This window comes from Mesocricetus auratus, unplaced genomic scaffold (assembly GCF_017639785.1).
Source record: "Mesocricetus auratus isolate SY011 unplaced genomic scaffold, BCM_Maur_2.0 Super-Scaffold_100011, whole genome shotgun sequence".
NCBI classification, from domain to species: domain Eukaryota; kingdom Metazoa; phylum Chordata; class Mammalia; order Rodentia; family Cricetidae; genus Mesocricetus; species Mesocricetus auratus.
This window is the reverse complement of record NW_024429195.1, coordinates 73,494,431-73,520,482: the sequence shown is the minus strand read 5'-3', so window position 1 is coordinate 73,520,482 and position 26,052 is coordinate 73,494,431. Positions and strand designations below refer to the sequence as shown.

The 26,052-nt window shown below is 42.9% G+C and overlaps 1 protein-coding gene across 1 annotated transcript in view; it reads left to right on the top strand.

Moving 5' to 3' along the window:
- The first annotated feature begins 13,950 nt into the window (after window positions 1–13,950).
- The window catches only part of Tmcc3 (transmembrane and coiled-coil domain family 3), a 260,794-nt gene continuing 248,692 nt past the window's right edge, over window positions 13,951–26,052 (top strand). Inside the window, exon 1 of the mRNA XM_040755007.1 lies at window positions 13,951–14,181. The gene's annotated coding sequence lies outside the window, so the exon portion shown is untranslated. The remainder of the gene's footprint in view (window positions 14,182–26,052) is intronic.

Here is a 26,052-nt window from a genome sequence, read left to right as displayed (position 1 = left end):
GCTGTCTGTATGACTTTGGATGACATCATGCAACCTTTATGTCCCCTGATGGGAATTCATAGTTAATATATGCAAAGCTCTGCTGAGCACATGCCCAGTAACGGCTCCTCGTTGTTTATTAAAAAGCACTATAAATGACAGCAAAAATGGCCTCATAGAATACAGTTCTAGACTGACAACTGGGGAGCTATCCATGGTGCTAAATCCTGCTTCCCACATCTGGACAATGTTCCTACATCTTGTTACATGCTTAGTTCCCTGCAGAGCAAATCCATGATTATAGCTATCCAGATGTGGTAATGAACATAAAAACAGTTTCTGCCTTCCCACAATCACCATCCTTATTTTGTCTTGGTTTCCTCATGCATTCCATGCTGTGTGATGAAGTTCAGCTTCCTGACTCGTCTGCCTGTTGCTGGACCATTTGATCTCTCACAATCACGTTACTGTTCCCTGGGTCTTTGTATCATGTCATATCTCTACTTATATCCATGAGAGGATTTCATAAAGGGTATAAATAACTCCAATGGCCACGTGTGGTACACATAGTGAGCAGCCCATAAAGATAGCCTAGAAACCCACTGATTGAGAGAATATAGTGGGGTTTGAACACCTTTCATTCATTTATTGAACATGTGTGGAGGGCACCTCTTTTGTAACAGTTCCTGGAAATGTAAGAATTATTTGCATAATTCTTTCTTTGAAGATGCTCAGAGCCACCAGGAGAGAGAGCCATGAAACAGACTCCAAAAGACATGCATTTCAAAGACTAGAAGGAAGTATGGATTGGTTACTCTTAATTTTACTGCAATAAAATACCCAGGCAAAGTCACTTTAAGGGAGAAAGGGCTGTCTCGGCTCACAGCTTGGGGGTACTTTCTAGTTCAATGAACCTAATGTAGATACTCCCTCACAGGCATGGTACACTATTCTAGATCTTATGATGTGTACAATCAATATTAGCTATCACGGAGTATGAAAACAAATATAGATAGCATTTGGGAGGTGTAATGTAAATTTTGTTTTTTAAAATACCCATTAAGGGGGGAGTCCAGGGAAGTAGCTATCCCTCCGGCAGCATCTGGTAAACAGGCCGGCTTCCCGGCCTGTGTTCCAGTGCCTGCAGATCATCTGGGAACTGCACAGAGCTCCCAATCCCGGCAGGAGCCAAGCAGCCCAGACTCCAGATCTTCTCTCCCACCATCGAGACCAGGAAACGAGAGGAGCCTGGGAGTCCAGGGAAGTAGCTATCCCTCCGGCAGCATCAGGTAAACAGGCCGGCTTCCTGGCCTGTGTTCCAGCGCCTGCAGATTGCCTGGGAACTGCACAGAGCTCCCAATCCCGGCGGGAGCCAAGCAGCCCAGACTCCAGATCTTCTCTCCCACCGAGACCAGGAAACGAGAGGAGCCTGGGAGTCCAGGGAAGTAGCTATCCCTCCGGCAGCATCAGGTAAACAGGCCGGCTTCCCGGCCTGTGTTCCAGTGCCTGCAGATCGCCTGGGAACTGCACAGAGCTCCCAATCCCAGCGGGAGCCAAGCACCCCAGACTCCAGATCTTCTCTCCCACCAACGAGACCAGGAAACCAGAGGAGCCAGGGAGACCAGGGGAGTAGCTGTTCCTGATCAGGTACAACAGGACCCAGCATAGGATCCAGGGGACCAGGTAGGAGGCTAAGCGCCCCAGATTCCTGTTCTTCTTCTCCACCCACGGACCAGCATTTGGACAAGGAATAGAAGAACCACCAGATTATTGGACTTGCTAGCACCCACCAAAAGGGAACTCTGGTCCCCAGACCAGTAAGGGGCTCTTTCTGCACCCACTAGAAGAAGAGATGGGAAAGAGACAATACAAAAACACAGTCAGCAACAGAAAAACAAATATGACACCGCCAGATTCTAGAGACTCCACACCAGCAAGACCCCAACATTCCAATGCAAACGAAGCAGAAGAGAACGACCTTAAAAGCACTTTCATGAAAATGATAGAGGCCCTAAAAGAGGATATTGGAAAATCCCTCAAAGAAATGGAAGAAAAAAACAAACCAAAAAATGCAAGAAATGGAAGAAAAACAAACCAAAAAATGCAAGAATCGGATGAAAAAACAAACCAAAAAAACAGAAAATGGAAGAAGAAATGAAGCAAAAAATGCAAGAAATGGAAGAAAAAACAAAGCAAAAAATGCAAGAATTGGAAGAAGAAACATACCAAAAAAGGCAGAAAATGGAAGAAGAAACAAAGCAAAAAATGCAAGAAATGGTAGAAAAAACAAAGCAAAAAATGAAAAAAATGGAAGAAGAAACAAACCAAAAAAGGCAGGAAATGGAAGAAGAAACAAAGCACAAAATGCGAGACATGGAACAAAAAGCAAACCAAAAAATGCAAGAAATGGAAGAAAGAACAAACCAAAAAATTCATAAAAGGCAACAAACCGACGAACAGATAAACAGAAAATTGCAAGAAGCAATGCAAACACTGCAAGGGTTGAAAACTGAAATAGAGACATTAAAAAAAACACAATCTGAAGAAAGGCAGAAAATAGAAAAGCTGGACAAACAGTCAGACACTACCAATACAAGCATTACCAACAGAATAGAAGAGATGGAAGAGAGAATCTCAAGTGTTGAAGATACACTAGGAGAAATGGATTTATCAACCAAAGAAAACCTTAAATCCAACAAATCCTTAACACAAAACATCCAGGAAATATGGGACACCATGAAAAGACCAAACCTAAGAATAATAGGTATAGAAGAAGGAGAAGAAATCCACCTCAAAGGGGCAGAAGGCATATTCAACAAAATCATAGAAGAAAACTTTCCCAACCTTAAGAAAGACATGCCAATGAAGGTACAAGAAGCCTACAGGACACCAAATAGAGTGGACCACAAAAAAAATCCCTCGCCACATAATAATCAAGACCCCAAACATACAGAATAAAGAAAGAATATTAAGAGCAGCTAAGGAAAAAGGTCAAGGAACATATAAAGGCAGACCTATCAGAATTACACCTGATTTCTCCATGGAAACTCTGAAAGCCAGAAGGTCCTGGATAGATATTCTACCTACACTAAGAGACCATGGATGCCAGCCCAGACTACTATACCCGGCAAAGCTCTCAATCACTATAGACGGAGAAAACAAGATATTCCATGGCAAAACTAGATTCAAGCAATATGTGTCCACTAACCCAGCCCTACAGAAAATTTTGGAAGGAAAACTCCAACCCAAGGAAGCTAACTACAACCAGAAAAACATAAGCATTAGAGAATCCCTCTCTACCAACAGCCAAAAGAACAAAGGGGTGAAATTCCATACATAATTCCACCACCAACAACCATCGCAAATCGATGAAGGATAAGCAATCAATGGTCATTAATATCCCTCAATATTAACGGCCTTAACTCACCCATAAAAAGACACAGACTAGCAGAATGGATTCGAAGACAGAACCCTTCCTTCTGCTGCATACAAGAAACACACCTCACCCTCAAAGACAGACATTACCTGAGAGTTAAAGGTTGGGAAAAAAATTTTCAATCAAATGGACCCAAGAAACAAGCAGGGGTAGCAATCCTAATATCTAACAAACTAGACTTTAAAATAAAATCAATCAAAAGAGATGAAGGAGGTCATTACATACTCATCACAAGTGAAACCCACCAAGATGAAGTGTCTATCCTGAACATCTATGCCCCCAATACAAAGGCATCCACATTCGTTAAAGAAACATTATTAGAACTTAAATCTCATCTAAAGCCCCACACAGTTATAGTGGGAGATTTCAACACACCACTCTCACCACTAGACAGGAATACCAGACAGAAACTCAACAAAGAAGCAAAGGGTCTAATAGAAGTAATGACCCAACTGGGATTAGCAGATATCTATAGAACATTTCATCCACATAAAAAAGAATATACCTTCTTCTCACCACCACATGGAACCTTCTCAAAAATCGACCACATGCTTGGCAACATATCAAACCTCAGCAGCTACAAAAAAATTGGAATAACTCCATGCATCTTATCAGACCACCATGCCTTAAAATTAGAATTCAACAACAACAAAAATTGCAGAAAACCTACAAACTCATGGAAATTGAATAATGCTCAACTGCACCATCCCTGGGTCAAAGAGGAAATAAAAAAGAAATTAAAGACTTCCTCGAATTCAATGAAAATGGAGACACAACATACCCAAACCTATGGGACACTTTGAAAGCAGTGCTACGGGGGAAGTTCATAGCACTAAGTGCTCACATGAAGAAACAGGAGAACAGTTATACCAGAGAATTAACATCACAGCTAAAAGCTCTAGAACACAAAGAAGCAAACTCCCCCAGGAGGAGTAGACGCCAAGAAATAATCAAATTGAGGGCTGAAATCAATAAAGTAGAAACCAGGAAAACAATACAAAGAATCAATGCAACGAAGAGTTGGTTCTTTGAGAAAATCAACAAGATAGACAAACCTTTGTCCAAACTTACCAAACAGCAGAGAGTGAACACGCAAATTAACAAAATCAGAAATGAAAAGGGGGACATAACAACAGACTCTGAGGAAATCCAGAGAATCATTAGGTCATACTTTGAAAACCTGTACTCCACAAAATTCGAAAATTTAAAGGAAATGGATGACTTCCTGGACAGCTATCATTTGCCAAAACTAAATCAAGAACAGATAAGCAATTTAAATAGACCTATAACCCCTATGGAAATAGAAGCTGTCATCAAAAGTCTCCCAACCAAAAAAAGTCCAGGTCCAGATGGCCTCAGTGCAGACTTCTACCACAAATTCAAAGAACAGCTTATACCAATTCTTCTCAAAGTGTTCCACACAATAGAAGCAGAAGGGTCTTTGCCAAACTCTTTCTATGAGGCTTCAATAACCTTGATCCCCAAGCCACACAAAGATACAACTAAGAAAGAGAACTTCAGACCAATATCCCTCATGAACATTGATGCAAAAATACTCAATAAAATACTGGCAAATCGGATCCAAGAACACATCAAAACAATCATTCACCACGATCAAGTAGGTTTCATCCCAGGGATGCAGGGATGGTTCAACATACGATAATCCATCAACGTAATCCACCATATAAACAAGCTGAAAAACAAAAATCACATGATCATCTCACTAGATGCTGAAAAAGCCTTTGACAAAATCCAACACCCCTTCATGATAAAGGTCTTGGAGAGATCTGGGATAACAGGGACATACTTAAACATAATAAAAGCTATATACAGTAAACCAACAGCCAACATCAAACTAAATGGACAGAAACTCAACGCAATTCCTCTAAAATCAGGAACAAAACAAGGCTGTCCACTCTCTCCATACCTTTTCAACATGGTACTTGAAGTTCTAGCTATTGCCATACGACAACAAAGGGGGATCAAGGGGATACAAATTGGGAAGGAAGAGGTCAAACTTTCACTGTTTGCAGACGATATGATAGTTTACATCAATGACCTAAAGAACTCTACCAGGGAACTCTTACAGCTGATTAACACCTTCAGCAAAGTGGCAGGCTACAAGATCAACTCAAGAAAATCAGTAGCCCTACTATATACAGATGATAAAAGGGCTGAAAGAGAAATCAGAGAAACATCACCCTTTACAATTGCCACAAACAACATAAAATACCTTGGGGTAACGCTAACCAAACAAGCGAAAGACCTGTATCGTAAGAACTTTGAATCTTTAAAGAAAGAAATTAAAGAAGCCCTCAGAAAATGGAAAGATCTCCCATGCTCTTGGATAGGTAGGATCAATGTAGTAAAAATGGCAATCCTGCCAAAAGCAATCTACAGATTCAATGCAATCCCCATTAAAATCCCAGCACAATTCTTCACAGACCTTGAAAGAACAATAATCAATTTTGTATGGAAAAACAAAAGACCCAGGATAGCCAAAACAACCCTGTTCAACAAGGCAACGTCCGGAGGCATCACCATCCCTGACCTCAAGCTCTATTATAGAGCTATAGTCCTGAAAACAGCTTGGTATTGGCACAAAAATAGACAGGTAGACCAATGGAATCGAATTGAAAATCCAGGTATTAACCCACACACGTACGAACATCTGATCTTTGACAAAGAAGCTAAAAATATACAATGGAATAAAGAAAGCATCTTCAACAAATGGTGCTGGCATAATTGGAGACTGGCATGTAGAAGAATGCAGATCGATCCATGTTTATCGCCATGCACAAAACTTAAGTCCAAATGGATCAAAGACCTCAACATAAATCCAGCCACACTGAACCTCTTAGAAGAGAAAGTGGGTGGTACCCTTGAACGAATTGGTACAGGAGACAGCTTCCTGAACATAACACCAGTAGCACAGACAGTGAGATCAACAATTAATAAATGGGACCTCCTGAAACTGAGAAGCTTCTGTAAGGCAAAGGACACAGTCAGCAAGACAAAAAGGCAGCCCACAGAATGGGAAAAAATATTCACTAATCCCACATCTGACAGAGGGTTGATCTCCAAAATTTACAAAGAACTCAAGAAGCAAGTCTCCAAAACAGCAAAGGACCCAATTAAAAAGTGGGCTGCAGAACTAAATAGAGAGTTTTCAATAGAGGAGTCTAAAATGGCTGAGAGGCACTTGAGAAAGTGCTCCACATCCTTAGCCATCCGGGAAATACAAATCAAAACAACTCTGAGATACCATCTCACTCCTGTCAGAATGGCTAAAATCAAAAACACCAATGACAATTTATGCTGGAGAGGATGTGGTGAAAGGGGAACACTGCTCCATTGCTGGGGGGAGTGCCAACTGGTTCAGCCACTTTGGAAATCAGTATGGAGATTCCTCAGAAAAATGGGAATAAACCTACCACATGACCCAGCAACTCCACTCTTAGGCATATATCCAAAAGATGCCCATTCATACAACAAAGATGTCTGTTCCACTATGTTCATAGCAGCTTTATTTGTAATAGCCAGAACTTGGAAGCAACCTAGATGTCCCTCACCCGAAGAGTGGATAGAGAAAATGTGGTACATCTACACAATGGAGTACTATTCAGCAGAAAAAAATAATGGAATCATGAGATTCGCAGGCAAATGGATGACACTAGAAGAAACCATCCTGAGTGAGGTAACCCAGTCACAAAAAGAGAAACATGGCATGTACTCTCTCATATATGGATTTTAGACATAGATCTGGGGAGTGCCAGCCTAAATCCTATGGCCAGAGAGTCTGGGAAACAGAAACTTCATTTAGTGGCCGGTTAAGTACTGAGCTGAACTCAAGAAAGCCAGTAACAGAGAGGGAGGACTGGTGATCAAAAGGATTAAGACTGGGCTGGTTTAACCCCCAGAAACAGCTGACCAGACAAAGGTTAACTCTTGAATCTCAGGCATCAGCCTGGGAATCCAGCATGGGACTGATCAATACCCCCTGAATTTGGGTGTCAATGAGGAGGCCTAGGGAACCTATTGAGCCTTGGGCAGCAGATCAGTACCCATCCCAAGTATACACACGGACTTTGGACTCCCATAGAACAATGTGAGGTGCACTCTCACCCTGAACTCTTGGGGAAGGGTCTAGGCCCTGCCCTATATGAAATGACAGACTATGGACACCCCCATGGAGGGCCTCACCCTCCCTGGGGGAATGAGGGGATAACGGGGGGGGGGGGGATGGCATGGGAGGAGGGGAGGGAATGGGAGCGGGACCTGGAACTGACTTGTGAAGCAACCTCGTTTCTTATCTAAATTTAAACTGGAAAAAAAAGAAAGTTATTTGAATGCATGTTAAACATTAATGTAATTTTTGAAAGGTTATATCTGATTTTTTTTACCAAAATAAATCTGGAGAAAAAAAAGAAAAAAAATACCCATTAAGGGATGTATCAGAGCCTTAGTGGGGAATCAAACTTCTCTGATGCATTTCACACTAGATCCAAGGTCCCTCTTTACCACACCACCATTGCTTATTCAACCCCCCTCTTCCCAGAAGGGCCAACTCCAGACTGTGACTCAGAAAGGTTGAATAAACACTGAAATGGCAAGAGGAAGAGAAATGGCATACATAGCAACATAGAGATCTTCAATGGAAAAATAAATGGTCCAGAGTATCTTTGAGTGGCTGTAATACTATAAGAAAGAAAGCAGAGAGACTATATACAACGACTTCCTGGTGACTATCCCTAGACCCTTATAAGCCAGACTCCCTCTTCCATCATCTTTTTCAGCTTCTAAGATATCTGGTCTGTATGCCAATGCCACCAGGATCTTCCTCATTCCACAAACAGACTGGTCTTCCCCATCCATACTCTTTTTGAGCTAAGCACTGCTCTTTCTCAAGTAGACATTTTTAGATAATAATTGCTCACCAGTGGGTTTTACTGAGAGGGAGCAACCTAAGCCTGTGATACATAAATGTCCATCTTTCATTGGTCAGTCCTTGGGGCTCTGGAATTAGATTTGGGTTCAGATTTGTTACACATGGCTGCATGTGACTGGGAATGGCTGTGGATGTTTCCCTCCCCTCCCCAATCATGAGCTCACCTAGAAGACCAAGCTTTTTGCAACTTGCTTTGTATAGTTCTTGAGTGTGAATTTTGTGGATGATGATGTTAAGACGTTGGATACAGCTATGTCAGTTATTAGCCGTAAGACATTGTTACTTATTAGTCATTCAAGTTCTTTAAAGTTGATAGATCTTATTTGCCTAATATATCATCTGTCCAATAAGGAGGAGCTATTGCTAACTATCTTGTAGGATTGAGGGAAGATGATGACATAGACATTTATGCTCATTAGTGTCTAGAATATACAAATGCTTTGTAGTAAATAGTTATTAGACATTTTTATCTATCTTAAGGAAACATGGATTGATTCAACCATTGTGTCCATTTCCTCCATAGTATTAAATACATACTTTATGATTGTGGTAGTTTGAATGTATTTGGCCCCCATAATCTCATAGGGAGTGGCACTATTAAGAGGTGTAGATTTGTTGGAGTGGATATGGTCTTGTTGGAGGAAGTGTGTCATTGTGGGGTGGGCTTTGAGGTTTCCTATGCTGGGAATACAGCCCTGTATGTCAGTTGACTTCCTGTTGCCTGCAAGATGTAGGACTCTCAGCTCCCAGCACTGCATCTGCCTGCACGTCACCATGTTCCCCACTGTAATGATAATGGACTGAACCTCTGAAACTGTAAGCTGCACCCTCAATTCAAAGTTTTCCTTATAAGAGTTGCCATGGTTATGGTGTCTCATCATAGCAATAAAATCCCTAGACAAGGGTTGGAAAGGATCTCATTTTGTACCTTAGACTAGTCTAAAACTCAGTCCTACTGCCCCAGTCTCTCAAATGCTGAGACAGTCTTTTACCCCAATGTCCTGCCTTATGAATGACATGAGATGCAATCATGGTAGAAAGAAGCAGTATTTCATTACTAATGGGTTTCTAAATGAAGTATACTAGCTGGGATGGAATTATGCTCATTTTGGCTGTGTTAGTTTGGATGTAATTGGCCCCGATAAGCTCATAGGAAGAGGTACTATTAGGAGGTGTAGCCTTATAGGAGGAAGTGTGTCACTGTGGGGGTGGGTTTTGAGGTCTCATATGTGCTCAAGCCACACCCAGTGGTTGAGACCACTTCCTGTTGCCCGTGAGTCAAGATGTAACAGCTCTCAACTCCTTCTCCAGAACCATGTCTGCCTGCACACTGCCTTGCTTCCTACCTTGACAATAAGGGACTAAACCTCTGAACTGTAAGCTAGCTCTTTATAAGTGTTGCCATGGTCCTGGTGACTCTTCGCAGCAATAGAAACCCTAAGACATTGGATAATTTCTTTTTTTAAGATTTTGATGTTTAATTATGTGCATACATTGTGTGTCTATGTGTGTGTGTGAATACACATGCTGTGGAGGCCAGAAGAGAGTGCAGGATCCCCTGAAGATGGAGTTTCAGGAGGTGAATTTCCTAGTGTGGATCCTGAAAATGAATTCTGGTTCTCTGCAAGAGCAGCAAGTGCTCTTAACCACTGAGTCATCTTTCCAGCCCTAAATATTAGTTAATTATCTACAAACAGCAGACCAATTTGTTTTTCTTTTACTCCTAGTGTGGTTTGCTCAATTTTTTTATCAGATCACTGTCCATACTAATAACTAATAAAAGTAGTTAGGCTGACCTCCCAAACATCTTATAGTATTGAAGATAGAGTTTTATGGCCTGAAAAGGTAGAGAAATACTGTCACTGTTTGTGTCCAGTGGCAATGTTGTACAATTAAGAGAGCGAAAGGTAAAACACATTGTTTTCTAGTATGAGATGGTTTTCAAGGAAACAAATAGTCTGAGTTTAGAAGGGTACCAGGGATGTGACAGTTTGGAACAGAGGTAACTTTACCATCAAAACACCCAAGACTCTGTAAACACAGGACCAAGAGGCCTCCACTCCACACTCTTCTGCAAAGGGAAATGCTGAGTCAACCTAGTTTCATTATCTTAATAATTATTTTTCTAGTTGGTTGTACAGAATAATTGACTCTATTATGACATTTCTTACATAATGTCTCACGTTAAAATATATTAGTTACGTTTCCACTGCTGTGGTAGAACGCTGTGGCCAAGGCAATTTATGATGGAGCTTATTTGGGTATATGGTTCCAGAGGGTTGGCGTCCATGATGGTGGAGGGAAACAGCAGGAGGCAGGCGTGGTGACTGGGGCAGCATCTGAGGGCTTACAGCTTACTTCTGTAGCACAAAACAGAGAGAGAGAACTGGAAGTGGCCAGAATCTTTGCACTCGGCTGGTATTTACTCTTCCACCCACTGATGGAATTTCTTCTCCAAACAGAGTCCTCTATTCTGCCCTATTGCCTCTCATTGATTAATTAACACACACACACACACACACACACACACACACACACAGAGTGAGAGAGAGAGGAATATGTATATTTTATTATATTGTATTCTATATTCTAGATCTACCTCTGAGAGCACAATCATGGAATATTTTGAAATTAATTTGAAATTAGTCAATGGTAACAATGGAAACATGAAGATTTCTATAGATGTATTCTGTTAGTAACTTATGTAATGACATTTGGTAGAGCTGAATAATTATAATGGTTTCCAAAGAAAGTATAAAATTTATTCAGGCTAAAAAACATATAATAAAAACTTTAAGACAATGATATGGGGATTGGGTGGGGGGGGGTTGGAGGGGGACTGGTGGAGGGATAAGGGAGGAGGGGTAGGAGAAGGAGCTGGGATTGACATGTGAAGTATGCATGTTTCTAATTTAAATAAAAACATGTATTGAGGAAAAAAACTTTAAGACAATAAAAAAAAAGGTAAAAGACACTAGTGGATGGAAAGCCTGCCCACGGTCATGGGTTGGCAGAACCAACACCATGAAAATGGTTGTTATAAAAAATAATCAGCTGTCCTGCCTCAAATGATGTGACAGACTTTGTTGATTCCCCATGGGAGGTCTCACCCTCTCTGAGGTGTGGATGGCAGTAGGGGGGGGGGGGAACAGGAGGATGGAAGGGAGAGGAAACTGGGATTGGTATGTAAAATAAGATTGTTTAAAAAAATAAATCAGTTGGGCATTTGTGGTACACGCCTTCAGTCCCAGCGCTCAGGATGCAGAAGCAGGTGGATCACTATGAGTTCGAGGCCAGTCCAGTTTACAAAGTTAGTTCTAGGATATCCAGGGCTACACAGAGAAGCTCTGTCTTGAAAAAACAAAGCAAATAATTTATAGATTCAACACAATCTGTATTAGAATTCTAACTATATTCTTCACAGAACTAGGAAAAATAAAAATTCATATAGAAGCACAAAATATTCTGAATAGCTAAAACAATCCTGAGCAGAAAGCAATGCTGGAGATAGAATGATACCTGGCTTCCAACTATAATTCAGAGCCATAATAGCAAAAATCATGGCACTGTCGCAGAAAGCTGTATACCCCGATGGAATAGAGGACCTAGAAATAAACAAAGGTACAGCCACCTAATTTCCTACAAATGTGTCACAATATACATTGGACACAAGATGACCTCTTTAGGAATAGTACCAGGAAATTTGGATATCTATCTTGTAAAACAAGCATTTCAAATGGATCAGAGAATTTTTAGTTGCTTCAAAGAGTTGTCCCATTTGAACATCGATTCCAGTTGGTGATTTAAGAGGTATGTCACTGGAGGCAGAATTTAAAGATTCTGACTGCTTTTAGTTCACTCTCTCTGAGTTGTGTTTGTGGTTTAAGATGAAAGACTGCAGCTCTAGTCACTGTGCCCACCCTCTGCTGCTTCCCCTCCATTGTCATGGGCTCCGACCCTCTGAAGCCCAAACACACTCCTTCATAAATTACCTAGGCCACAGCTTTTGTTTTGCCTCAGCAGTAGAAAAGTGTATAATATAGATTTTAATGTGAGACTTGGGACCTGGATGCTGCCAGAGAACCTAAGGGAAACATTTCGATATATAGATACAGGCAAGAATATTCTAAAGACGACTCCAATAGCTCCAAAAACCATTCCAAGAATTTACAAATAGGATTGTAAGAAACCAACAATTTTCTGCATAACAAAGAAAATTATCCTGAGAGTAAAGTGACAATTTACAGAGCAGGGGACAATCACTGTCATCTACTCATCAAACATGAGATTAATACCTAGAATATACATAGAACTTTAAAAATTAAACATCAAAAATCACTCAAACAATGAAGGTTAAAGAACTCAGTAGACATGTCTCCAAAGAAGAAACACAACTTTACAAGTTTGAAAAAGCATTGAAATTGATTAACCATTGGGAAAAACTAATTTAGATTGCTTCTGAGAGTCTATCTCACCCCAGTCAGAATGATCAACATGGGAAAACAAATGACAAGTGTTGGTGATGACACCAGGAAAAAGTCTTCACTGTTGAAGTCCACGTAGAGGTGCTTCAAAATCTGAGTAGAACTAACATGTGAACTAGTTATCCTGTGCTAGGGTATACATGTAAGGACTCCATGTCAGCACACTACAGAGACACTTGCACACTCATGTTTATTTCTGCACAGTTCACAGTAGGTAAGAAATGGAACAAGCCCAGACGCCCATCAACACATGAAAGGACATGGAAAATGAAGTGCAGATGCACCAAGGAATTTTATTTAGCCATAAGGAAAAATGAACTAGATGTGGTGGCGGCACATACCTTTAATCCCAGCACTGGGAGGCCGAGGCAGAAGCAATCCTTGTACTGAGAGAGAAAGGCCAGCCTGGTTTATATAGAGTCCCAGGCCAGCCCATGCTACAGTAGGATCCCATCTTTAAAAAAATTTTTCAGGAAAATAGATGCAGGTAAAAATGTCAAACTAAATAAAATATTTAGAAAGATAAATACACGTTTTTCTCTTTCATGTACACTCTGCATGTGTGTGTGTGTGTGTGTGTGTGTGTGTGTGTTCATCACAGAAGTAGAAAAGAGATTGTAAGAGGGGAGAATGATGCTTAAGGGAAGGAGGAGGGGGAATGGGGAGGGAGAAAATGCGATGTGAAAGCTGGGTGTGTGGGGGACTATTTGACCTGGAGGAAGATAACCAGCAAAACGGAAGAGGGACAGGAGAGGGTGCTGAGGGAGAGAGGCGAATATTCAAAATATGTTGACATTTATGTATGAAAATGCAATAATGACACCCCCTACCTGGTATGTACACTTAAAACATTTAAAAATTATTCACGTAATGAATGCTTAAGATTGCCAAAACAATTATTTAGCTAAGAATTATTACCTCCTGCACACTAGGGGCCTTATTTGTTGAGCAAGAAATACTATGAATTGGATTAGGGATCGAATTCATAAAGCAGTGAACATTATTTAGAAAGAGGAGGGAGCTAGAGCCATGGGAATCATGACGTTACTACTTTATCTCCAGGTTACCATTGTGCAATCCCAGTCATGGAATTATCACACAGCAAGTCATGAACCTCCTTTCTGGACATCTATTTGGTCCCTATTTTTTTATATAGTAGACGAAGAAACCAAGTCACGAAGATGGGAGTGGCTGACCTGACCAATCACAAGAGCTCCCTTCCCACCCTGGCACTTTTTGCGTAATGCAGAGCACAGAAGGGGGTACTGCCTGGTGTGAGTGGGCAGGCTCAGTTAAAATCCTGGCTTTGCCATCAGCAGGCTGCGTGACTTGAGGTAAATTATCTCCCTTCTCCGAGTATAAAGCCATAAACCATAGTTAATGGGGTTGTGGATTGCAAACGATAACAGATAAAGCACATGGCTCATAAGTAAGTACACTTACTAAAATTGTTATTATTTCCCAAAGGCAAACATCAAAGAACAATATGATGAAATTCAGATCAAGGGGGGGAAAAACACCCACCGTAGGCAGATCATGAAACAAAATAAAAAAGAGAGTAGCAGGCTTCATTAATTTCCTTTATTTATCCTCTCACCAGACATCAGTCCCTCCTCCCTTATCTTTGCTGATAAATACCAAAGAGAGATCCAGACAAAATGGTTTTATTCATTAGATCGTTTGGGTACTTAGTCTGTGTGATGTGGTCTCTATGTGCTGCTGACAGTCTTCTCATCAATGCTTGGAAATTATAACAGCACTCCTTTGACAGCAGTGATAAGCAGTGATCTGTCAGGATACGCGGCATCCAAGCAATGTAAAAGCTCAACATTCATCAGAGATGTTTACCAACCACGAGGCTTTGCATTCTCGACACTGCCCCTCTGTTTACCTGTCATAACAGGCTTTGGGAACACAAGCGCCTTTGCAAGCCTTTCAAAAAGTCCTTTGGCAAACAAGGCGCATTTGTTCGCTATGGAATTAGAGCGGCCTTGAATTCTGCACTATTAGTTTTACTTTGCTCGCAGTCAAAGAGGAAGGCCAGGGTCCTTTGGTCTGGGAGACTTGGATCCTGTGTCTTCCTAGCTCACAGGTGTGCATTCTTTTCAGGGTCGGAGAACTATGCCGGTTCAGTTCACTCTTGCTCCCCAAATTAGCATTTGGGGATGGCCTTGGAGTGGTTTGGGGAGTTTGGGGTGGGATTGGGAGACTGTACGTTAAGAGACAGTTTTGCACACAGGTGGGGTTTGCAGGCTTGGAGGTAGGGACTGCCCTCTGCTGAGCTCCTTTGCCTGGAGGGGACCAGACCTACTAAGCTGCGCTCCGGAGATCTCTAGTCGATCCTCCAGCCCTGACTTGACCTAGTGTTTCCTATTCTACTTTTAACCCCCTCGGGCCCCGCTAAAGACGAATGAATGCCCAGGACTCTCCGAACACGGAACCTCTAGAGTAGGAACTGCCAGGAGCGTGGCTTTGGCGTGGGATGGGAAAACAGAGGTACTTTGGAGGTGGTGCATCGCCGCCCCCGCTCCCCGCGCGCGTCACTCCCTCTCACACTCAGCTCCCGCACCCGCCCCGCGCGCAGCTGGAACTTTGTCCCCGCTGGGCTCCTGGGGAGCACTGGGGACTCGCTCCTGCCTGGGTCGGAGGAGAATCCCAGGCTGAGGCGAGGGCCAGAGCTAGAAGAGCGGGAAACGCAGTCCAAACCACCACCACCACGGTCACCGCGTAGCCGGGCGGGCCCCGCCCGTCCCGGTCCCGGCCGCAGCGCACGCGTGTGCGGACCAGAGCGTGGAATCCCCGTGAGCCCCGCCCGGCCCGCGCAGCCAGAAGCGTGTGGAGGGTGAGTGTGCTCTCCCCGGGCGAGCGCGGGAAGGGTAGGAATGGCCTCAGCGAGGTGGCCTGGTGGCCCGCGACCCCTCTGGTCGCGTCTCCACCTTGGGGCCTGTGCCGGCGCGGCCCCGCGAGCCAAGGAAACTTTGCGGGCGTCGGTTGGGTTTCCTCGGCGCCCGCCCAAAGGAGGCGGACAGGAACACTAAGCCCGAGTCTGGGTCGGGGACTAGCGGCAGGGAGGGCACGGGGCGGTGATCCCTCCCATCGCTCGTCGTCCCCCCCCCCCTCCCGGTGCGGGATGAGGCTTAGCCCAGCTTCCTGTGAAGTTCCTAAGGCAGCCCCAAGCCACAGCCTCCTAGGCAGCCGGTCTAAGGGGCTCTGAGCTCACTCTGCCCATTTCCAGTTGCTACTCTTCGTGCAAAGATGAAAATGAAAATGAAAAGGCTCAACTGCAGGGGGCACCCCCCTTGGCAGCCCCTGAGAGTGGGAGGGTCCCTGGACGACCACAGCTAACCTGCCTGGGGGTGCTAATCTACACAAGGGCTTAGGTTACCAGACCCAGTGTGTGTTTGATTCTGACTTTGGGGTGGAGGCTGCTTCAATCCAATGCAGGAATCCCAGAATTTCTAGGGGAAAATCTTGCTAGGTACCCTCCAACACTCTCCTGGCCACCTAACCTTGGCGACCAGTTAGGTACTAAAGAAGGAACAGGTGAGCGTTTTCTGAAGATGCAAGACTGAGAAATTGCAAAAACAAACAAAAAACCCAGAGTGAACTTCTTTGCCACCAGGGCCCAGGCTTTTTCTGGGGGGGGGGGGGAGTAGTTGGAGTTTGGGGTTGTTTTATTGTAAAGTATGTGTGTGTTCACCCATTGGTTTGTCACCTGAGTGGCTGTTTCCATAATTTCTGCCTCTTACCTGATGGGATGTTTTAAAGAGAACACTGGTCTGGTTTTGAAAATATTTATTTATTTAATGTTACTGTTTAGTATTTTTTTTTCTTGTTGCTTTTAGAACGGTGCTAATGGTGTGCGTGTGTGTGTGTGTGTCTGTCTGTCTGTCTGTGTATGCTGGAAAGTAGACTATTTGGAGGGCATATCGAGCAAATACAACCCGTCCCGGTTGTCTCTGGAAAAATCTGTGGGTGAGCTGACATGGAAATTTACCTGTCTTCACCTTTGGAGAAGGTCCAAACCTGCTCAGGTGTTTCTGGGGCAAACAGGATTCCAGCCAGGTTGGCATGCCTGCCATTGGTGTGGAACAACCGGCCTTCGTGGCATTACTTGCTTGAAGTCCAAATTCTGAGGTCAGTAACTTTTTACTGTCAGTCCCCAGAGTAGCCACAGCTGGAATGGGGTGCAGGGGAAGTGGGGTGCTGTAGAGGGCCATCAGTATCTGAGGATGGAGAGTGTTGGCTGGAGTCTATTCAAACGTGAATTGCGTACTCCCTGCCTTGGGATGAAAGAGATGGGGTGTTGTCTGGAAGTGCAAATCCTTGGCCCCTGCTTCCCTTTAAATCAACTTCTGGGCCTAGAACTCAGTCATCTGCAATTTAATGCCACCCACATCGTAAGAGGCACATAGTAAACACCTGCTATGTACAGGCACAGTTCTAAGCTCTAAGAGCCCCATACAGAACAGGATAGCCAGAGGCTTTGTTTCTGTGGAGAGAAGACACCCTATTGGGATGAAAAAAAGAGCTACTTTAATTTTGTAATCTTGCATGAAGGGCATGAAGGTGAAGGTGTCTGGGGATGTACAATGGAGAAGTTCCAAAGATAGGCAGTGATTGGTTTCTCGAGGTGGAAATGTGTAGTCTGAATGGCTGTGTCTCTCCACCTTAAACATAGGCTGAATTTCCTATCCTCAGGATGTTGGTATTAAGAGGTAAGCCTTTTGAGAAGTGATTGGTCATGAAGACAGAGCCCTTACAAATGGTGTTAGTACTCCAAAGGTTCTAGATAACAGCCTCCCCCCCGCCCCACACGTGAGGGCACAGGGCATGAGGGGAGAATGGACCTGTGAGCCAGAGTGAGGGCCTTTAGCAGACACAGAACATGCCAGGGAGATGGATCTTGGAATTCGTCTGCTTTCAGAACTGTGAGAGATAAATTCCGTTGTTTATGTGCTAGCCAGACTGTGGTATTTTGTTGTAGCAACCTGAATGGACCAGAGCACACGGCTGGCATGGGTATGCCACGCTGCCAGCACAAACAGCAGTAAGACTGCATGGCCAAGTCTTCACTAACAAACAGCAGTAAGACTGCATGGCCAAGTCTTCACTAACTTCTCCCCATGGAACGCATGTTTTGCTGTTTACATTTGAATCCAACATCTTTTATTTATTTATTTTTCTGTGCAAAGCCAGGCATTTGAAAGCAAAGGCTGCTTTAAATTTCTGTTTTTAAGGAGGAGTTAGAAACCAGATGTAGAAAAAGAATTACAATGGTGGCTGCTAGTGAGTGAATGCCTTCTTTGTTCCAGACCTCCACTGTCTCCATTTTCATAACAGCCTTTTAAGTTAAAATTTAAAGCTGATACATAGATGCAAATACTATAAAAGGTTTACAATGAAAACGGTCCCTTCTATTATAGTGTTCAAACAATGGATCCCTCCCAGTGTATCTGATGGAAAGCCCACTACTTGTGTCCTTCCAGAAATAATCTATGTATGGAGAAACAGTTATATATTCTTTTTTTCTTTTTATACACAAATGGAAGCATGAAAGTATATTCTTTTGCATCTCTTCTTTTTTCTGCTGTCTACAAGTTCAGTATTTATAGCTTTTTAAAAGAAAGTTGCATACAGGGCATCTTCTCATAGCTATACAACATTAGAATTGTTTCTGATATTGTTTAAATGCTTCAGTGAATAGTCTTATATACACTCGTTTTTGCATGTATGTAAGACATTTTGTTAATTTTTGGCTGAGTGACATACACACTAGTTTTTTTAGAGGCTAAAAAGAAGCAGGATAGACAGACGTTAAAAACACTGGTTACCTGGGGTTGAGTCTTCATACTTCTTACAAGTTGTGCAAGGGACCCTCCTCTTTGCCTTGTTTGTCTCCTTTGCAAAATATGGAGAATGATAGTAGCTACCTAGGAGGATTATATGAGTAAGTTTAGTTGTATTGCACAACAAGTCACCTCCAAAAATTAGTACTTCAAGTAATAACCATTTGCTTAGCTCACATCTGTGGGTTGGCCTAACTCAATGACTCTACTCATCTGGGCTCGCCCAGTGATTCTCATGTTTCTGTGGTCAGTCCATTGTTCAGCTGAAAGGCGGACAGTCTAGGATGACCTTCTGCGTCTGATGATTGCCAGATGAGTTGGAATTTGGAAACTTCATTTGGGTGACAAGTGACCTCTCAGACTCCAGGGGATGAGTTCAGACTTCTTCAAGAGGTGGCCTCAAGTATTTTAGCTTGACTTATGCATGCGTAGCTCCCAGGGGCAGCACAGTACTTTACAAATTTCTGCTTCTGTCCATTTGCTATTGAACAAAGCAAGTCACAAGGCCACGCTCAGAATCATCGATAGGCACTCTCCAAGGACAAGGGCACAGTGACAGAGTCTCATCGCCGCCATTTTGTAATGTAATTTTTTCATAAGCTATATTTTGATCATAGTCTTTCCCCTCCTTCAACTCCTCTTAGATCTTCCTACCTCCATACCCACCCTACTTCATGTTCTCTCCCCAACCTCTCCAAAACAAGACAAAAACAACATCAAAAAAAGAAAATTAAAGCAAACAAGACAAAAAATACCAAAACAAAGCAAACGAAACAAAAATCACTCCAAAACAAACACCCCAGTGAGTCCACTTTGTGTTGGTGAACTACTGGTCACCACCATTTTTACAAACAGCCTTCCACAGAATTGCTAAGTGACTACACAGAACCTGGGACAATACTTACTGCGCTTTTAGTTCTGTAATTAAATGTGTGACAGAACATTCTTACCAGCTGCCTCTGTAGTGAATGACCAATTCACTGTTCTACCACTGCGAGTGTGTCTGTCTCCTGTTCCTTCTTAGAAGCCGCACCTAGTTCTTTTCTCCATGGAGAGACAGAAGTTCTTATTTCCATTCAATAGATAAGTTTGGGCTCTGACAGTCCAGAGTGAGCAAGGCCTTGAATGGCAGACTGTGTGCCCTAGCCTCCCTCCTCCTTCATGTCCATCATCTCGGCTTCAAATTTGGATCTGAGTGGTTCGTCAGACTTTGAAGTCCTTAGCAGTGATTTTGATCTCTACCTGGCCTACTGAATTCAAAGCAAAGTGTCCACAAAGACAGTGGCTTCTTTCATGGCTGCTAGGCAGTGTTAAAGGGACACCTGTCACCTTCCATCTTTTAAGCAGAGAAGCTTGGAGCCTGGCCTTGTTTTGTTTATACTTTCTTCCTCGGGATTTGCTGCTTCATTTGTTTCAGTTTCTCCTTTACAACCCAGGGATTCTATGCCCCTAAAGGGAAAGATGGGAAGATGGCTTATTTCTCAGTGGCTCAGAACTTGATCTTGGGACACTAACTGCCTGGGTTCAAATCCAGTGTGCTGGCTCTGAAGAGTCAATCTGTAGCTAAGGGGTTTCTGATCTGAGCGGTAACCTGTGGTAAATACTTAGTTTTTAATACTACATGGTGAATCCCCTCTGTTTCTGTCATCTCTGTTCTCTATCATACCTGCTTTGCCCCCAAACCTATTTCTACATCCCTAGCTACGTCGCGTAATAAGAATAGCTGATTTTTGTGGGACTTTTACACCAATCACTCAACATGTAATTAATCACTTTTTTTGTTTGTTTGTTTTTACGAGACAGGGTTTCTCTGTATTGTTTTGGCGGTCCAGCCCGGGCTCGAACTCACAGACATCTGCCTGCCTCTGCCTCCCGAGTGCTGGGATTAAAGGCGTGCGCCACCACTGCCCGGCCATGTAATTAATCACTTAATTCTCACAACAAAACTATGAACTCCGTGCTATTCTATTCTCATTTTCAGGCAAGGGATCTAGCTATAGGATGGCTAAGTAGTTTGCCTAGCACACTACAGCTAATATATGATGCAACGGGGATTTAAAGGCAGCGTTTTGGTACCGAAGTCTGTGCTCTTAATGTTTATGCTACAAGAAAACACCTTGCTGGATGCTTGGTGACTGTGATTGAGTCTCTTGCTCTAGGGAAGCCGCTGGGGGACTCAGAGGCTGCCTCCATCCTTGGCAGCAGTTGAGCACAGCCAGCTGTGATTTAGACCGAAAGACACCGCACACAGAAAATACGAGATTTCAGTCTTTTTGCCAAAAGCCTTTCCATTTCAGTCATCCCAATTCTAGCAAGACTTCAGCCACTGTGCCTCCCGTGCAACCGAGGCGAGACACTTGAAAAATAGATGGGGCGTTCTTTAACTTTTCTTTTGTTTCTTTTTTTTTTAATGTGGAAAAAAGACTCAATCTGGCTAGCTTTGAGTCTTGCCTCCTCTTGTTTCTGTCAAGGAACTACCCTGGTGGCTGTGACACTATTTGCCAAAGCAGCAGGTGGATGAAATGCAAATGTGATACAATCTGGCTTTGTGAATTTAAAATTGCATGTGTGTTCAAGTTGAAGGAAGGTGAGGAGGCCGCTCCGTAGGCATTGTTTCGTGCAGATTTAATGCGGTGACACTCATCACGAAGCCAGAGCTTAGACTTGCTCACTCATTACATTCCTGGTGTTTGTCCTGAATGAACAGCTCTGCATGGCCCCCGTCTCATGGAGCTTGTGGTCTCTCCTACAGCCGAACAGACTGTCTGCTGTGCATACCGCTGTGAAGGGAGTATACAGTGTGGAGCACTTAGCGTGAGTTCTTTGCTTAGTCAGGGTAGCGCATGAAGTCCCTTCAGAATGAGGCCGACAACTAGCTGAGACTTGAAGGGTAGTATGGATAGCCAGAGAGGGAAGATCATATGCAGGATGCGGGAACAGCCTGTGCAGAAAGGAGAGAGAGACTGCACTCTTTAAAAAGCGAGCAGCACTCAGAGTGTCCAGAGAGACTGGTAGAATACAAGGACGGAAGACAAGAATTGAGACTAGAAAGGTGGGAGGGGCCAGATGGGGGGATATGGTGTAGGACATGCTTGAAACTCGACCTTAGGGCGATGAAAAGTCATTGAGAGGTTCTCGGCAGATTTCTGTAAACTAAGTATTTGTTTCAAAAAGATTCTTGGAGCCCAGCGGTGGTTGCACACACCTTTATTCCTGACACTTGGGAATGATGCAGAGGCAGGCAGATCTCTGTGAGTTCAAGGCCAGCCTGGTCTACAGAGCAAGTTCCAGGACAGCCAGAGCCTTTACACAGAGAAAGCTTGTTATAAAAGGAAAAAAACAAAAGAAAAACAGGAAGAAAGCCAAAGGTTTCTTTGGCTGCTAAAGAATGGACTTGGGGTTGGGTCAAGAGTAGAGTTGAGGTGACTGCTTAGGAGTTGTCATGGTCACTTGTGTCACCTGCCAAGGGAGGTAGTGAAGACTCTTGTCAGTGGAATGAGGACTGGGTGACTGAGAGGACATAGAAGGCCAGGGGAGGGATGCTTCCCAGGGTTCCTACGTGGCTGAGCTGGGTGCATGGCGGTGCTGTGAAAGGGGACAAGCCCCGAAGAGAAAGCCAAGGGGTGAGGCTTGGGTGACTTGTTTGAGTCTGAGAGACTTCAGGCCATTTCTGGTAGCCAGGTGGGCATGGAGGTGTGCAGCTTGGGGATGTTTATTGACAGTTACTGGTGTACGGATGATGGTGGAAGCCACTGGGGTACAGAACCCTGGACACAGGATGCACTTCTAAACAGTGACTCACAGAATCTGTTGTCTATAAGAGTCTTCCACTGAAAAATGAAGATACTTAGTTAGGCAGGGACTCCTGAACTGCTGATTCAGCAGATCCATGGATAGCTACCGGGAGCTACAGTACCTAGCAGAGGTACTACTATGTAGAATCTATAAACCAATGTATAATCTACAACCAATGTGTAATCTACAACCAATGTATAATCTACAACCTATGTATAATCTGCAACCAATGTGTAAGCTACAACCAATGTATAATTTATGACCTATATATAATCTACAACCAATGTATAATCTACAACCTATGTATAATCTACAACCTATGTGTAATCTACAACCAATGTATAATCTATGACCTATATATAATCTACAACCAATGTATAATCTACAACCAATGTATAATCTATAACCTATATATAATATACTACTAATGTTTAATCTACAACCTATACATAATCTACTACTAATGTTTAATCTACAACCTATGTATAATCTACAACCCAGCCAGTTTACCCTTAGGTTTAGAACCTAAAACAACTTTGGCAGGCCTAGCTTACACTAAAAAAAAGATGGTGGTAAAACAGTTTTAATATGTGAAAAGAGAAAAAGAATAATATATTGCCATCCAACTACTTGCTCTAACTTAAAAATAAACACAGCAAGAGCAGACCCGGACTTGTCAAGCTTGTGCCCCATGTAGTGACTGCTGCAGCAGGATCCTGCAGGCACTGGTGATGATTGCAAACCAGGCTAAAGTATCTCCTCCAGGAATTGAAATGTCACACTGATGAGATTTATAGATGAGGTCCCTAGTGCCTGCCACCAGGGCCACCGTCTGTGCCTCAGTGGGGAACCGTGAGATTGGGAATTATGCATGACTGCACACAGGGTGGCATGTCACACGTCTCTCTGCTGCTGGTGTTTCAGCCCAGCCAATTTTGCCCAGCCCAAGCATCCAGAGCTGGTCTACACTAAGCAGAAGAAAACCAAGCGATTCTAGAAGAAAACTCACACGGAATTAGAGCTGAGTACACACAAGGAAATAACAGGGCTGGTAAAAATCAATACGGAGTGTAGCCAGGAGTGGGACCAGGGAGACAATGTAGGGGCTCAGCGACCAGAGATGACAAACAGCATCCAGGGCATTACTTCATTATCATCTGTCTTTGCCCAGCTCTGGCTCTCTCTGCAACTACGCATACAGCAACTCGGGTCAAGGCAGCAGGCTGGCGCTGCCCTCTGCTGTTCTTGGCTTTACTGTTTTGCACTCCACCCCCCTCTTCTTCTTCCTCCTCCCTTCCTCCTTTTCTTTTTCTTTTCCAATACTCTTTCCTCTTACTGTTACATCTCCTGAAGTTCAGAGGCAGACATGGTTCATGACATTGGGGTACATGTCTTTATCATCTTTTTAGTCTACTGTTAACCAAAACTTGAACGTACCCCCATTTTCCCTTTGTCTCAATTATTACCACTCCTATGTATGTTTCCCCACTCCATTTCCCATCTGGAAACCTAATACAAATTTCTAGATCATCACGAGTGCTTGCTTCTCCTTCTTTTCCTTTCCACTCACACCCACGATAATGAACATATTAGAATAAACCGTATTTGGAGAGTCCTTTTACTCCTTAAAATAATTGGTGCTTATCAAGTGTCTCTCTTGTAGTCATTAGCTAGCGTGTTATCAGAGTGGATTAAACTGCTGAGTTAAGACTGTTGCTGCAGACCATACACAATCCATAGGAGTGGACTGGAGACAGAACCCGGTGCCGGGACACACGTCTAACAGAGGAACACATGCAACTATGCTACAGTCTAGTGGCTCCTGAGCTCTGCCCACACCTCCACTGAGAGAAGAATGACAGCCTCAAAAGGACAGCTCTAACACTGACAACAAAATATCTTAACAATATAACTCGAGATGGGCAGACCCCAGCACAAAAACAGAAGTCACGTGGCAACTGGAGGCAACATGTCTCCTCCAAAGGTTACTAGTCCCATCATAATGTCACCCAGCAAAAATGACTTAGATGAAATTGCAGATGCACAATTTAAAAAGATGAATGTAAATATGTTCAAACAATTCAAATAGGACACAAGACTTTCCAGAAGAATACAAACTGCTGTAATGGAACAAAGAAGCCAATTCATAACATGACATTAGAATTCAATAAAGATCTAAAAATATTGAAGAAAAGCCAAACCAAGATGATGATGAAAATATAAAACTCAGTAGGGCAAATAAAAAAATTCAGTGGCAAGCCTCACCAAGAATGGACCAGGTGGAAGACAGAACATCAGGATTTGAAGACAAAATAGAGAAATTGGATCATTCAGTTAAGGTCAATGGCATTTTTTTAAGCATAGCAATGGAACATGCAAGAACTTTAGGATACAATAAGAGTTAAAATTTATAATGAAGGGCATAGAAGAAGGCAAGAAATAGAAAATATTTTTAGTAAAGTCATAGAAAAATTTTCATCCTGGGAAAGAGAAATGTAAGAAACACAGAACATCAGACAGACAGGGCCAGGAAAGAAACTCCCCATATCATATCCCAGTTAAAGCGTGTTACAGTGAAGCAGGACAGAGAGAGTATATTGTAAGCTGCAACAGAGATGGGTCAGGTCACATACAAAGACAGGCCCATCAGAATAACTGCTGGCCTTTTCAATCTAAGTCTTAGAAGCAAGAATAGTTTAGGATGATGCATTTCAATTTCTGAAAGATCACAACTGTCCAGCCAGTCTCCTATAACTGCAAAAATTGTCTGTCATAATTGAAGGTAAAAGAAAAACTTTCCATGATAAAAGTAGGCTAAAGGCAATGGCCACCAAGTCAGCCCTGCAGGGGATACTAGAGGGAATACCCTGAACCAAAGAGAAAGATAAATACACCCAAGAGACTACAGGAAGCACATGAGGCCAAAGCCTTCACAAACAAAAACAGAATAAGAAGTCAACAAAGTTATAGGAATCAATGCACACTTTTTAGTAATAACTGATATTTATGGTCTCACGTCACTCAAAAAGACATAGACTAGCAGTAGGTTTGACTGAAAGCAGAATCTTTTTTGCTATCTCGAGGAAGCACAAATCATCATCCCAGATAAACACTTTTCTTATGGTGAAAGGATGGAGAAGAAATTGCAAGGAAACAGAGCCATAGAACAAGCAGGCATTGCTATTCTAGCATCTAACAAAATAGGCCCCAAACCAAACCTAATCAGAAAAGATCAAGAGAGTGACTTCATACTGACCAAGAAGACAATCCGCCAAGAGGAAACTACAGTTCTGCACACATATGCAAGCAAACCCAGGCCCATCTCATTTCATTCAAAATAGTTCTAGATTTAGTCGGGCATAGTGGCATATGCCTTTAATCTCAGGCAGGTGGATCTCCATGAGTTCCAGGCCAGCTTGGTCTACATAGTGAGTTCTAGGACAGCCAGAGTTACATAATGAGACCTTGTCTTAAGAAAGCCATGACCAAACCAAACCAAAATTAAATATTACTAGATTTAAAATCACAGATTAATTTCAACATAGTCGTAGTGATTTTAGG